Here is a 13,888-nt window from a genome sequence, read left to right as displayed (position 1 = left end):
TTCTGCGCAAGCTGTCGGAAGTGTTTCATTCATTCGTAACTGAGGGGGAAGGCGATGAAAAAATAATGATCTAAAAAAATTCAAGTCAGTATATTTTTCTGTGTCTGTGCTGGGGAAAGAAAATGGCGCCATTTCGGTACAAGTCGCTTTGTAATGTACATGCACCAGCTGAAAAAGATGCCAGTGTTCGATAGTTGTACAGTCAAACCTGTCTAAAGAGACCACCCAAGGGACTGAGCAAAAGTGGTCTCTTTAGACAGGTGGTCTCTTTAGACAGGTGGTCTCTTTAGACAGGTGGTCTCTCTAGACAGGTGGTCTGTTTAGACAGTTTAGTTATAGAGTCGTAAAAACCCTTGGGGATACTTTGGGGTGGTCTCCTTAGACAGGTGGTCGCCTTATACAGGTGGTCTTGTAAGACAGGTGATCTTAAGGGCAGGTTCGACTGTACCTTCATTTGCATGATTGCGGCCTCACGGTGACAGTCGTGATTGTCAGGTATGCGGTTGTACATATAGTCAGGAAAACAGGTGTGTGGTGAATGTATTTCTTACCTGAGCAAAGTCCAGGTTTTACCCTTCATGTGCTGCAAAATGTTGTCAGGTATACAGGTGTGTGGTCATGGCTTTCGTTACCTGTGAAGATTCTAGATTTTACTTGCGTTTTTCCTCGAAGGAGAAAAAATCAAAACTTGACTAAATATAAAAAGAAGAAAAAAAAGCCTGACGTTCTTTGATTCAGTATTCAAGGGGAGGTAAGCACATTGCTTTACCTGCTTCGATTTGGTGAGAGAAATGTTTCCATTTTGATTACTAAACCATGCCTGTATCTTAAGGCAATCAGCATCTGCTCACCAGCCCCTTCTCCCCCCCCCCCCCCCCCCCACTCTCTCCCAGTATCCTAATTTTGTCTGCCAGTTTTTTTCTACAAATTTGCTTGGAGAATTGAACTAATTTTTACTCGGCACAACAGTATTCAAATTACCTAGCAAATTATGTATTAATTATTGATAATTTATTTCACAACGTCGTGAGCAGGCACAGACTGTACAAACTGTCTCCTACCATTTATAAGGATTGAATTTCATGCTGTGTTATATAATTATGAGCTCAGGTACTTCCAACGTTCTCCGTCATTATGCCATTGCCGAGTTACAATCGATCGACAAAGAGCTTTCGAAAAAAGGCCCAGCTGTGATTCGTACGGCAAATTAAAATGCTTCTCTGTTTGTTATTTTGTATGTTCCGAGTCTTTGACACCATACCAGCTTTACAATGATAAATTATGTCAACTTTCGGTTTTATGTTTTGTTGTTCCTGTTGTCTTCGGTTTAGCTTTGCGAAACGGTTACCTTTCTGTTGTTGCTTTGATTTCACCATGAGGAGATTTCTGTGATTTTGAGATTTTGTTCTGGTTTTACAGTTGCCATTAATACTATGTCATTGCCGAGTTGTAATCGCTCAACAAAAGGCTTTCGAAAAAACGCCCCAGTTGCGATTTTTACGACAAATGAAAATGCTTCTCTATTTTTTATTCTCTATGTTCAGAGTCTTGGACAACATGTCAACTTTAGGTGTTATGTTTTGTTGTTCCTTTTGGCTTTCTTTTAGCGTTGACAAGCGGTTACTTTTTTGTTGTTGCTTTGATTTCATCACGAGGAGGTTTCTGTGATTTTGCGATTTTGTTCTTGTTTTTCTGTAACTACTATTACTAATACCCAAACATTTGGACCGCTGTTACGTTGTTGCATTTTGCTGTTAATCATTTTGGTTCTTTGTTTTGTTTGGCAGACGATTAAAGTAATGTGCACTGCTTTGCTTACTTTATTTCTCGTCGAATTAGCCTTTGTTTGACTTGTATCTTGCGAAGCATTCCCGTTGTGTCGTAGGGTTTCGACCTATGTTTTGTCTAATACAACTTGTTGTATGAGATGGATTGTACAGAAACATCAGTTTGGCTACGAGCAATATCAACAGTATGCTATAAATATGTTATCTTACTCTGAATTTTTATTGTATTTTTAGTAACTGTATTACCGTAGTTCAAATGTGCGGTGTTCTAGTTGACATGTGGTGCTTTGTATACCTTGTGTGTGCGTGGATGTGGAGGTGGACTCTTGGACGTCTTTTTGTTATCGGAATTATGGTTTTTGTTAAATTGTATTGCTGTTGCTGTTGTTGTTGTGTGAGTGAGTTGTGTGTTGGCAGACTTGACTTGACGGATGACTGTTTGCGTTAGTGAGACTGTGATCATACTCATAATAACCATACTCACTTATTTTCTTATGATGTTTTTATTTTTGAGTCACTTGAGAAAAAGTGACTCTATGTAATCGGTCAGTGTTAGTCTGTCCGGCCGGCCGTCCGGCCGGCCGTCCGGCAGGCCGTCCGGCCGGCCGGCCGTCCGTAGACACCACCTTAACGTTGGACTTTTCTCGGAAACTATCAAAGCGATCGGGCTCATATTTTGTTTAGTCGTGACCTCCAATGACCTCTACACTTTAACGATGGTTTCGTTGACCTTTGACCTTTTTCAAGGTCACAGGTCAGCGTCAAAGGAAAAATTAGACATTTTATATCTTTGACAAAGTTCATCGGATGTGATTGAAACTTTGTAGGATTATTCTTTACATCAAAGTATTTACATCTGTAGCCTTTTACGAACGTTATCAGAAAAACAAGGGAGATAACTAGCCTTTTCTGTTCGGCAACACACAACTTAACGTTGGGCTTTTCTCGGAAACTATAAAAGTGACCCGGCTCAAATTTTATGTGAACGTGACTCATTGTGTTGTGAATAGCAATTTCTTCCTGTCCATCTGATGCCTCATATAATATTCAGAACTGCGAAAGTGACTCGATCGAGCGTTTGCTCTTCTTGTTATTATGCATTCTTATTCTTTTGATTGGAAATGAGTATTGTTACAATTTAATTTCCATATGGATTAATAAAATTGAGTTGAGTTGGGTTGAGTTGAATGGCTTGGTGTGTATTTGAATCTTACGTGCGAATGTAACAGAGCAAGTAACTTTAAAGGTCCAGACCATGCTGTTTTAGCGTCAAAAACGCTTCGAATCGTGTTCCTGCGCGACCGAACACTTCCCGATGTTTGCAGTTAGTTAGAAAACCACTTTCTTACCGTCTTCAACAATGTTTGGTTTACTTCGGAATCTTCTAAGGCCGTAATCCGACGAATTTCGTGACCGAAGCGACGGATTTCTTCTCCAAAACGACCCGCCATTGTGCCGCGTGATCTTCGCGAGACTGGCTTATGAATAAATTATCCGTGACGTCACACTGTGTGAAGATGGTTGTTTACCAACATGGCAACAAGCGTAACTGCAGACGAAATTGAACCGTACATGTTCGAACTACCAGTTTCTCTCCTCGAATCAAGCATGAAAGATGAGGAGCGGAGGCCACTTCCAGCAGTAGTGAAAAGACAGTGACGATGAAAATTGCGACTCTGTTTGTCTCAGCGATCAAAGGTAAACACGCCCGCTCTCTGTGCTGAACTTATCGTCTGCTTTCGAGTCTGTGCTATTTTTTTCACTCTCGCCTTGTCAACGCACTCGCGAATAAGTGGGATATTGTTTAAGTGTTCATGCATTGCATGCACGAGTAAAAGAACAACAGCTCATCGCAGTTTTAACTGTTCTTGATTATTTCAGAGACTGGTGTCAGAGTGGCCACTGTACCTGTTGTATTGTGTGGGAGGGGCAGATTTGAGAGAGAGAGGAAGCTAGCCTGAGGTACATTGTAGAATGAAAACTTGCAGGGGAGCAAGAATGCATCACCAGCCACGAAGGTGTACATACAACTTTTTTTGAGGTGCCTATATTTGTTTGATTGTTAAATGTATGTATTTGTTGTTGTTTTTAAAGGCTATCAAGAAAACTGTTGTCATTTAAATTTGTAACACTCAGGCACATATAGTTTCACACACACACAAGATTAACTCACTTGCATGCCCACAGAAGAAGTTTGCTCTTCACATTGTTCTGTTGTTGTTGTTTTTATAATGTAATCATTGTAACATCAACACTCAGTAATAACCAATATTACAACACAATCACTTTTTCATCAGAACTCACTCACATACTACATGTATTAAACCCTGGTTTATGGACACTTGCATTTGTACTTTGCATGGGAAAGCAGCCTGAATTTCAGATGAACTTTAATAAAAGAAGATTTATATGTATGTTGCTCTAGATGCATGTTTTAATAAATAATAATGACATTCAGGAAAGTAAAAGGACTGTTGAAGTTTGCTGTTGTAAAATGTCTGATGATTAGGGTTCTGTTGCACATTTAGTGAATTGACTGTACCAATTGCTGTTATTATTTACACCCAATCAGTGCATCCACATGATATTATGTAGCTTAAATTAAAGAACATGTTTTGATGTGTTCAGAACATACCGACAAGTTGCACACTCACTGACTTTCCGAAAGAACAGGAAAGTTCTTCCTGCCTGTCTGGTCACTGCCATCAGAGACCTCTTTCTGTCACAGAGCTACACAGGCTTCAAATATATGTAAGATAAATAAAAGGTACATTACAACTCTCAACTGCGGGGTGTGTGTGTGTGGGGGGGGGGATGTGCATAACCATTGCATACTTAAGGTCGGCTTAAACTGCAAACAGAAATGTGGAGCTTGCATAACAATTCTTGCTTTGGCAGATTTGGAGATAGGCAGCCTCAGTCTATATAGTTGGTCACCAGTTGGGGCGTCCTGCTTGGTGACAACTTGAGCTTTGTCAACTGGTCTAGCTGTAGCAGTCAAAGTCTGGGCACTGTTGCATTGTAGTCTTGCTGTGTATGCAGAGCTTTGTTGTAGCTGCCATAGGCCAGTGTTGCCATAGACCAGTGTTAGGATCACCACCCCCTCAAACAGCTCCTTCAGTTAACCTGATGCCTGTTTTAGACAGAAAAAAAAGTTACCACAATCAGCAGAACTTTCACTGGAGAATGGGCATAATTCTTTCATACTTTCTTTCTCATAGCTTTTTTTGGTTTTTATAATCTCTTCATTACACTAAATAACATCCATCTTAAGACCTATTTTGAGCCTGAATTTAAGTTGACTAGTAATGATATTAATCATAATGTATTTATTTTTATAATGTACAAACTAGAGTATGTATGTGGATATGTGTGTGATGGTGCTGGTATGGATATGCGTGGTTTGGGTTATGTGTGTACTGATGTGTACATTTTATGTGTTTTGTATGTTTTGCGAGTGCGATTTTATGTGATGTTATTCTGTACACCAGCCAAAACAAAATGTCTGGTATATTAGATAATAAACGCACCTTTAAATTTATTAGCGACTACACCCCGTCACCCTGCAGTCCCCCTCCCCCCCATTACACCCTACACTTTTAACATTGTATAAAAAATCATGTCCCAATATAGGTCCCTAGTTACCTGGGAGGACATTAAGCTCCATAATCAACATCAACAACGTATTGAATTGAATTGAAAAGCTGGGGTTAGGAGGTCTAACTTCTTGAATTAAAGTGGTTTTTTTCTCAGGTGCATGTAGTTTTTTATTTGCTTGAAATCATGGTGTATTCTGGTTGTAAGAGAAGAGTCAATTTCCTTGTAAGCCTGCAAAATTAAGATTTGTCATTTTTGAAGTACATTTTTGTAAGAGTCCAAAATAGTCCAGGATAAGGAGGAAAAACATAGGGTGGGTCAGGAAATCTGAAACATTGCATAGTTTTGTTTTGCCTATGTAGACACAAAAAGTACTGAGTACTTCCCCCCCCCCCCCCCCCCAAGAGAGCATAGCTGTTTTAATTATTTTAATGCCACTGTTAGCAAGAGGAGTACTACAGACAGCAATCAAACAGTGGATTTTTTCTGTAGACATTGTTATTTCTGTTTAGGTGTTTCAGTAGTTTTCTATGCGGATAAATCATGCTGCATGATCACTAGAAACAATCCAGCTCTGTAGCATGCAAGTTTTTTAAAGGTTTTTTTCCCATGTTACTCTGAGAGAAAAAAACAACCCACAGAGATAAAGTTGAACTGGCAGTTTGACTGAAGCAGTGGTAATAACACAGAGTGCTCTTCCTACAATCAATTTTTTTTATGTGGATGATGATGTCCATACATGTACAGTTTGGTTGTATTATTTTGCTAGACTATTTGTTTCTGTTAGATATATCTGCTCACATGATTGTTGTTCATAATTTGACATTACATTTACTGCTGATCAAAATGTATTGTTGGAATAGGTCTGCTTAATATTCTGACTGCAGTTTTGTAATAAAATCAAATAACACAGATGTTTTAAGTATCAAAGTGCTTTTCACACACACACACACACACACACACACACACACACACACACACACACACACACACACACACACACACACTCACACACTATGAGTATGACTGCAAACATGAATTTGTACTTGTATTAATTATAATTACTGTATTACAGAACCTGATCTGAAAAAAAGGACAACAGCAAATTATTCATGCAAGCTTGCTGTATTAACGATTTCTTTATCCATTTAATACAACACTGAATTAAAAGATAACAACTATAACAACGTGTGTGTGTTTGTGTGAATGTCTATGTGTATATGGACGGACACTGATTAAACCTGAGACTCATCGATTACCCAGGTGAGTGTAAAAGAGGGAGAGAGAGAGGGAACTTTAAGGTGGGTGCATGGGGACGGGCATGTAGTAACAGATATATGTTTTAATCTGTAATCTTAACACATGTGCTTAAAATTAGGAACAGATGCCATTCCACTACAAATACTGTCAGTCTGACAAAAACGCCCAGTGACACTGAACCCCTATCCCTTACAGAACACATTCAGTATACATGTACTCACTTCCTTTCGTCTGCGTTTAGTGAAAGCAGATCGTTCTGATGACACTGATTGGTATCCGGTTTCTGACCTCCTGTGAGTGGTCAACAATTGTCGGAACTGGAACTGCGTTAGGCAACAGCTGTTTTGTGTGTGCCAGGTTTTCTTGCCGGCTTAACTGCGTTCGCATTGGAAGAAAGTGTCGCGAAACACAGCACATCGTGTTGGCCGTTTCCAGTTAATCAGTCTTGCTGCAGAAGTTGTAAGCCCATCGGAAAAAGGTGACAACTGATGCCTGAACCTTTTTTCTATACTTCATAGCTATCAGCAGCCGTGCGCATTCCTTCGGCGTGCTGTTGATGCTCGATTTAGGCAAACGCCCACTTGAGCGTAAGCTGTAACTTTCGGTTTCCAAACACAAAGTGACGTCACAGCCGGTTCTCGTCTACTGGCGGCCATTTCGAAGTCTCGTTTAGCAGACGAATTTGGCGGAACGTTTTTAATTAAATCACAATGATTAAGCTACGAATCGGTGAATTTCTTTACATTTTTTGAATCTTTAGGTGCATTTCTCTAACCTTCAGTCATCGGTTAGTGGTTCTAATAACCTTTAAAACAGCGTGGTCTGGTCCTTTAAGATGTCTTTTGAGACTGCAATTTTGGAATCAGTTGATTTGGTTAACAGTTTTGCAATATTTGCCTTCATTTAAAGATCTATTGTAATATGAATTGCAGTGTAATGATTGAACGTATGTTTGGATGATTATAAAATGTTCAAAATACTTTAAAACAAAACAAAAACCAACACCTTCAAATTTGTTTTGCCTTGCATTGTGTGTGTGTGTGTGTGTGTGTGTTTGTGTGTGTATCTGTGTATCTGTGTATCTGTGTGTCTGTGTGTATCTGTGCATGTGTGTGGTGATAGCATGTGTGTGTGTATGCGGACGCGTATGTGCGTGCGCACGCGTGTGTTTGTTTGTGACTGCATGGATTTAAACGATGAATTTGCTTTTGTACTCCTGGTTTTTTTTTGGTGTCTTAATGCTTGTATTTTGGTTTTGTACATGTGTATAATAATGTCATTGTAAAGCGCTTGGAGCTTCTAGGTAAGCGCTCTATAAGTTTCCATTATTATTATTATTATTATCAAAAAACAGCAACAACATATTACAAAGGCAGGCAAAGATTCCATGCATGCTCTTCTTCTTCTGCGTTCGTGGGCTGAAACTCCCAAGTACACTCGTGTTTTGCACGAGTGGAATTTTACGTGTATGACCCCGCCATTTAGGCAGCCATACGCCGCTTTCGGAGGAAGCATGCTGGGTATTGTCGTGTTTCTATAACCCACCATTTGGAGCACGTTCTGTAGAATGAGCATAACTTTGCTAAAAGTCAAGCTAGAACACTAAAATTTTCTGTGCAAATCATGCAGAGGCTAATTGTGTGTGTAAATACATTTTATGAAGATTGCTTTATTTTTGTTCAATTTATGACGTTTTGTTTGGGTACTCTTTTTGGGGGGTCACCCTGTACATGAACAAAACGAGACCAAAATGACCTCTCATAAAGATGTCCAACTCGACAGAGTTATCCTTGCACAACAATCCCCATATCCGCTACATAATTATACGCTCAACCAAATCTCTGTCTCTTTGTCTCTCTCTCTGTCTCTCTGTCTCTCTGTCTGTCTGTCTGTCTGTCTGTCTCTGTCTCTCTCTCTGTCTGTCTCTCTCTGTCTCTCTCTATCTCTCTCTCTATCTCTCTCTCTCTCTCCCTTACTCTCTCGTACTTGAAGTTTGGGAGAACAGTGTTACTTGCAAAACATAAAGCAAACGGACAGTAAACAAACTGACACGTACACTACCATGTCGGGACATGCACGGAAACCGCCGGTCTCCCTCTCCCCCAACCACCCCCATCTGAGTTCTGAGTTCTGAGTTCTCTTACTCTCTCTCTCTCTCTCTCTCTCTCTCTCTCTCTCTCTCTCTCTCTCTCTCTCTCTCTCTCTCTCTCTCTCTCTCTCTCTCTCTCTCTCTCTCTCACTAACCCGCCGCCCCCCCCCACACACACACACATACATATACATAAATATTCAAACGCCAGCGCACACCTATATGTACGCAACCGAGACGGGAATACCTGGCTTTGTTCAACGAAAAAAAGAAGTAAAAATAAATAAAAAATTCTGTTTCGATTTTTCACCTTCAGTTCTTATTCATGCGTCATGTTTCTCACTAAATTTTAGGTTTGGAACAGCAACTTGTTCCGAGACGAGTTGATGGGTCAACACACGTTCAAGAGTGTGAAGGAGATGAAGCAACAGGCGTCCCAGGTCGTTCTTTACGGCAAGGATAAGGAGAGCGATACAGTCAAGCCAGGCGAGCTGCAGCTCTCCGTCACACAGTCTGTCGATCTCTACGCCGTGTGAATACACTGAAAAGGAACAAGATCTTCCATTGAGATTTGTAAATACAAACGTGGTACCGGCAACATGTTGTTTTTTGTTTTGTTTTTTTAATTTATTTTGTTACAAATAACCGGCTAGCAACACCAAGAATGCGATGAAGCAATCTGGTCTGGAACCATCTTAACTGTGTGTCCTTAGTTGTTCTAAAACACTTATCAAAAATCTGTTTCCAGTTCAGGTTGTAAAAATACATATTCCATCTGTTCATGCCTAGTCTTTCGGATGAGACGAAAAACCGAGGTCCCTTCGTGTACACTACATTGGGGTGTGCACGTTAAAGATCCCACGATTGACAAAAGGGTCTTTCCTGGCAAAATTGTATAGGCATAGATAAAAATGTCCACCAAAATACCCGTGTGACTTGGAATAATAGGCCGTGAAAAGTAGGATATGCGCCGAAATGGCTGCGATCTGCTGGCCGATGTGAATGCGTGATGTATTGTGCAAAAAAAAATCCATCTCACACGGCATAAATAAATCCCTGCGCCTTGAATTCGTGTGTTGAGATATGTGCGCGATGTAAATTGTATAAAATAAATAAATCCCTGCGCTTAGAACTGTACCCACGGAATACGCGCGATATAAGCTTCATATTGATTGATTGATTGATGCCTGCAGGGTTATCATCAAATTTTGATTTCAAAAAAACTTCTTTAATTGCCTGTTTGCCTCTACAAATAATCTGCCCTTATCTGAAAACCATTCAACGAATCAATTTGTACTTTTCTCTGATATTTTCGTAAGGACTTAATCATTCCATCATAGAATAAAAAATTAGTTTGAACAAAAGGAAAATTTAACCTAAAATCTTCAAAGGTAAAAAAAACTTCCATTTAAATGTAGCAACTGATGGACAAACACTACATCATTTTCAATCCATTCCTTATTTACTATTGTAGGCTCACCGTGGTCTCGTATAATGTTCAAATTGTAATGTATATATTCGGAAACAAAATCATTCACATTTAACTACCTCGCTTAAGGAACAGCATTTCTTATAATGTTTCAAAACATCCTTCCAAAAAGGGTTACCGGCAACATGTTCTTCAAACTGTGAAATTTGTATTGTAAGCCGTGAGAATAACTTTACATTTAAAAGGAACAAGATCTTCTATTGAGATTTGTAAATACAAACGTGGTACCGGCAACATGTTCTTCAAACTGTGAAATATGTATTGTAAGCCGTGAGAATAACATTTAAAAGGAACAAGATCTTCTATTGAGATGTGTAAATGTTATACAAACGTTGTAACATGCTCTTCATTCAAACTTTGAAATATTAGCTGCCCTGCGATGTGTACTGCGTGTGAATATATGTAAAAGGAACAAGGTCTTCTATTAAGTAGTCTACACACGTGGTAACATGCTCTTCAAATTTCGAAATAGTTACCACCACACTCTCCTTTGATTTGTAAGCCGTGTTAATACTTTACATTTGAAAGGAACAAGGTTCCGAGTTGAGATTTGTACATTTTATACAAACGTGGTAACATCCTCTTGAAACTTTGAATTATTTACCGCCGTCACACTGTCCTTTCGTGTATGCCGTGTGAATACTTTCAAAAGGAACAAGGTCTTCTATTGAGCTTTGTAGATACAAACGTAGTACCGGTAACATGCTCTTCAAATTTTGAAATATTTACCGCAACACTATCCTTCTATTTGTACGCCGTGTGAATACATTTACATTTAAAAGGAACAAGGTCTTGTTTTGTGATTCCCCCCGCGGGTTAGGGGGAAGAATTTACCCGATGCTCCCCAGCATGTCGTAAGAGGCGACTAACGGATTCTTTTCTCTTTTTACCATTGTTAAGTGTTTCCTGTATAGAATATAGTCAATTTTTGTAAAGATTTTAGTCAAGCAGTATGTAAGAAATGTTAAGTCCTTTGTACTGGAAACTTGCATTATCCCAGTAAGGTAATACATTGTACTACGTTGCAAGCCCCTGGAGCAAATTTTTGATTAGTGCTTTTGTGAACAAGAAACAATTGACAAGTGGCTCTATCCCATCTCCCCCCTTTCCACGTCGCGATATAACCTTCGTGGTTGAAAACGACGTTAAACACCAAATAAAGAAATTGTTTTGTGATCTGTAAATACAAGCATGGTACCGGTAGCATGCCTGACGCGTGTTTCTTTCAGGCGATATATTATTTCGGCTAGCCGCTCGCAGCGCTAGGCGGCGAGAGTGTATATGAAAAGCTTTGATGGCAAGCTACGCAATTGTTTTGTGAACAATTGCGATCTGTAAATACAAGCATGGTACCGGTTCTCGCCTGTAAGAAACGCCGGGGGACTGCTGTCAAACTTTGAAGTTGGTACAACAACACTGTCCTTCGAGTTGTATGCCGTGTGAATACATATAAAAGAAACAAGGTCTTCTATTGAGATTTGTAACATGTTATACAAACGTGGTACCGGTAGTACGTATCATGCTTTTCAAACTTTGAAATATTTACCACCGTTACACTGTCCTTTGATGTGTACGCCGTGTGAATACGTTTACATTTAACAGGCACAAAGTCTTGTGTTGTGATTTGTAAATACAAACGTGGTAACATACTCTTAATCAAACTATGAAATGTTGATTAGTACGTATACTATCGAACTCACAACTCACGTGTTCGATGGTATGAGTTTATTAGCAAGCGGCCATAGATAGAGAGAGAGAGCAAGGGAAGCAATCCCGTTAGCAAGACATTGGTTATTTCCCTTATACCATACTGACATATAGCCTACTAGCTGTCAAAATCACCAATTGTGTCACACACAGTATTTTGACCTGTATAATAATGTACATTGGTTTGCAAAATCAGAAACTATTTTATGGAGATTTGTTTTTCAAATCTGGGTGACGTTTTCTTCAAAACGTGAAATATTTAATAACTTTAATCGTCATACTATACATATAAGTGACACTGTCGCTAGCGTTTTGAAGAAAGAATCTCTACTATGCTTTCCTTATGTTGCGCCCATTACACGAAACCTTGCTTAGAGTGGCGTGTGTCCAGTATTCCGGATAGAAAGGTATAAACTGTGCTGTCTGTTCGCACAAAGTACAAGTAAAACCCCGTTTGAGTTAGCACACATAATATTATGGTATTTCTTCGTCACAGTACAGTGTTGGGCTCCGTTTCTATTCCGTGTACGTATTCGTCATTCCCGAAGCTAGGCGGAAGCTAACACACAGGTAACATGTCGGTCCGCCAAGACTGGTGTTTGAAACACGATTGTCATTTGTTAAGGCTGGCATAATTATCAGCCATGCACGCACCTCGAATCTTGACGTCGAGCCCTTTTCAGCGATGGCGAAACAAAACTGTCAGTATGAAATTAACCCTTGTGTATTTGGTGGATTGCTATGGTTTTTGTTTGCTTTTTGTTTGTTTATTTTTTGTTTAAGAGAATTGGTGATTTGTTTAATATAGGTAAGAGGCATGATCTAACAAATCAAAATGAAATTGTGCGATTGTCGTGTGTTAGCTGAAAATTATCTTAAAATGTCTGTGATAACAAGCATGTGCCAAATGATCTTTATCCGTCCTGTGTCTTTGTTTATGTAAATAAAAATTCTTGTAATCGCTTGAAATATTTCTAAATATCTTCACTACGCTGTGTGTGTGTGTGTGTGTGTGTGTGTGTGTGGTTTTGAGTGTGTGAGTGTGTGTGTGTGTGTGTAGGGGTGTGTGTGTATGTGTAGGCATATGTGGCGACATGAATTCATGCAAACCAATACTAACTCCAACAAATCTTGTGAAGACAACACACACACACACACACACACACACACACACACACACACACACACACACACACACACAATGCAAGGCAAAACAAATTTGAAGGTGTTGGTTTTTGTTTTGTTTTAAGTATTTTGAACATTTTATAATCATCCAAACATACGTTCAATCATTACACTGCAATTCATATTACAATAGATCTTTAAATGAAGGCAAATATTGCAAAACTGTTAACCAAATCAACTGATTCCAAAATTGCAGTCTCGAAAGACATCTTAAAGTTACTTGCTCTGTTACATTCGCACGTAAGATTCAAATACACACCAAGCCATTCAGAGTCAGATAACATATTTATAGCATACTGTTGATATTGCACGTAGCCAAACTGATGTTTCTGTACAATCCATCTCATACAGCAAGTTGTATTAGACAAAACATAGGTCGAAATCCTACGACACAACGGGAATGCTTCGCAAGATACAAGTCAAACAAAGGCTAATTCGACGAGAAATAAAGTAAGCAAAGCAGTGCACATTACTTTAATCGTCTGCCAAACAAAACAAAGAACCAAAATGATTAACAGCAAAATGCAACAACGTAACAGCGGTCCAAATGTTTGGGTATTAGTAATAGTAGTTACAGAAAAACAAGAACAAAATCGCAAAATCACAGAAACCTCCTCGTGGTGAAATCAAAGCAACAACAAAAAAGTAACCGCTTGTCAACGCTAAAAGAAAGTCAAAAGGAACAACAAAACATAACACCTAAAGTTGACATGTTGTCCAAGACTCGGAACATAGAGAATAAAAAAATAGAGAAGCATTTTCATTTGTCGTAAA

General features: G+C 39.2%; 1 protein-coding gene and 2 long non-coding RNA genes across 3 annotated transcripts in view; 1 reads left to right on the top strand and 2 right to left on the bottom strand.

The window, feature by feature from the left end:
- The window catches only part of LOC138945589 (uncharacterized), a 291,977-nt gene that overhangs the window by 63,687 nt on the left and 214,402 nt on the right, over positions 1-13,888 (bottom strand). The gene's annotated exons all lie outside the window — the stretch shown is intronic.
- LOC138945571 (uncharacterized) lies at positions 3,025-4,255 on the top strand. Its single transcript, XR_011449037.1, has 2 exons — positions 3,025-3,485; positions 3,669-4,255. It is a non-coding gene; the product is annotated as an uncharacterized lncRNA (long non-coding RNA).
- On the bottom strand, positions 4,411-7,481 carry LOC138945570 (uncharacterized). The gene is made up of 2 exons (XR_011449036.1): positions 6,866-7,481; positions 4,411-4,920 (listed from the first exon to the last, which is right to left on the bottom strand). It is a non-coding gene; the product is annotated as an uncharacterized lncRNA (long non-coding RNA).

Source organism: Littorina saxatilis, linkage group LG13 (assembly GCF_037325665.1).
Source record: "Littorina saxatilis isolate snail1 linkage group LG13, US_GU_Lsax_2.0, whole genome shotgun sequence".
In the NCBI taxonomy this organism is placed as follows: Eukaryota; Metazoa; Mollusca; class Gastropoda; order Littorinimorpha; family Littorinidae; genus Littorina; species Littorina saxatilis.
Note: the sequence above shows the minus strand (reverse complement) of the source record. Positions and strands in the feature narration are given on the sequence as shown.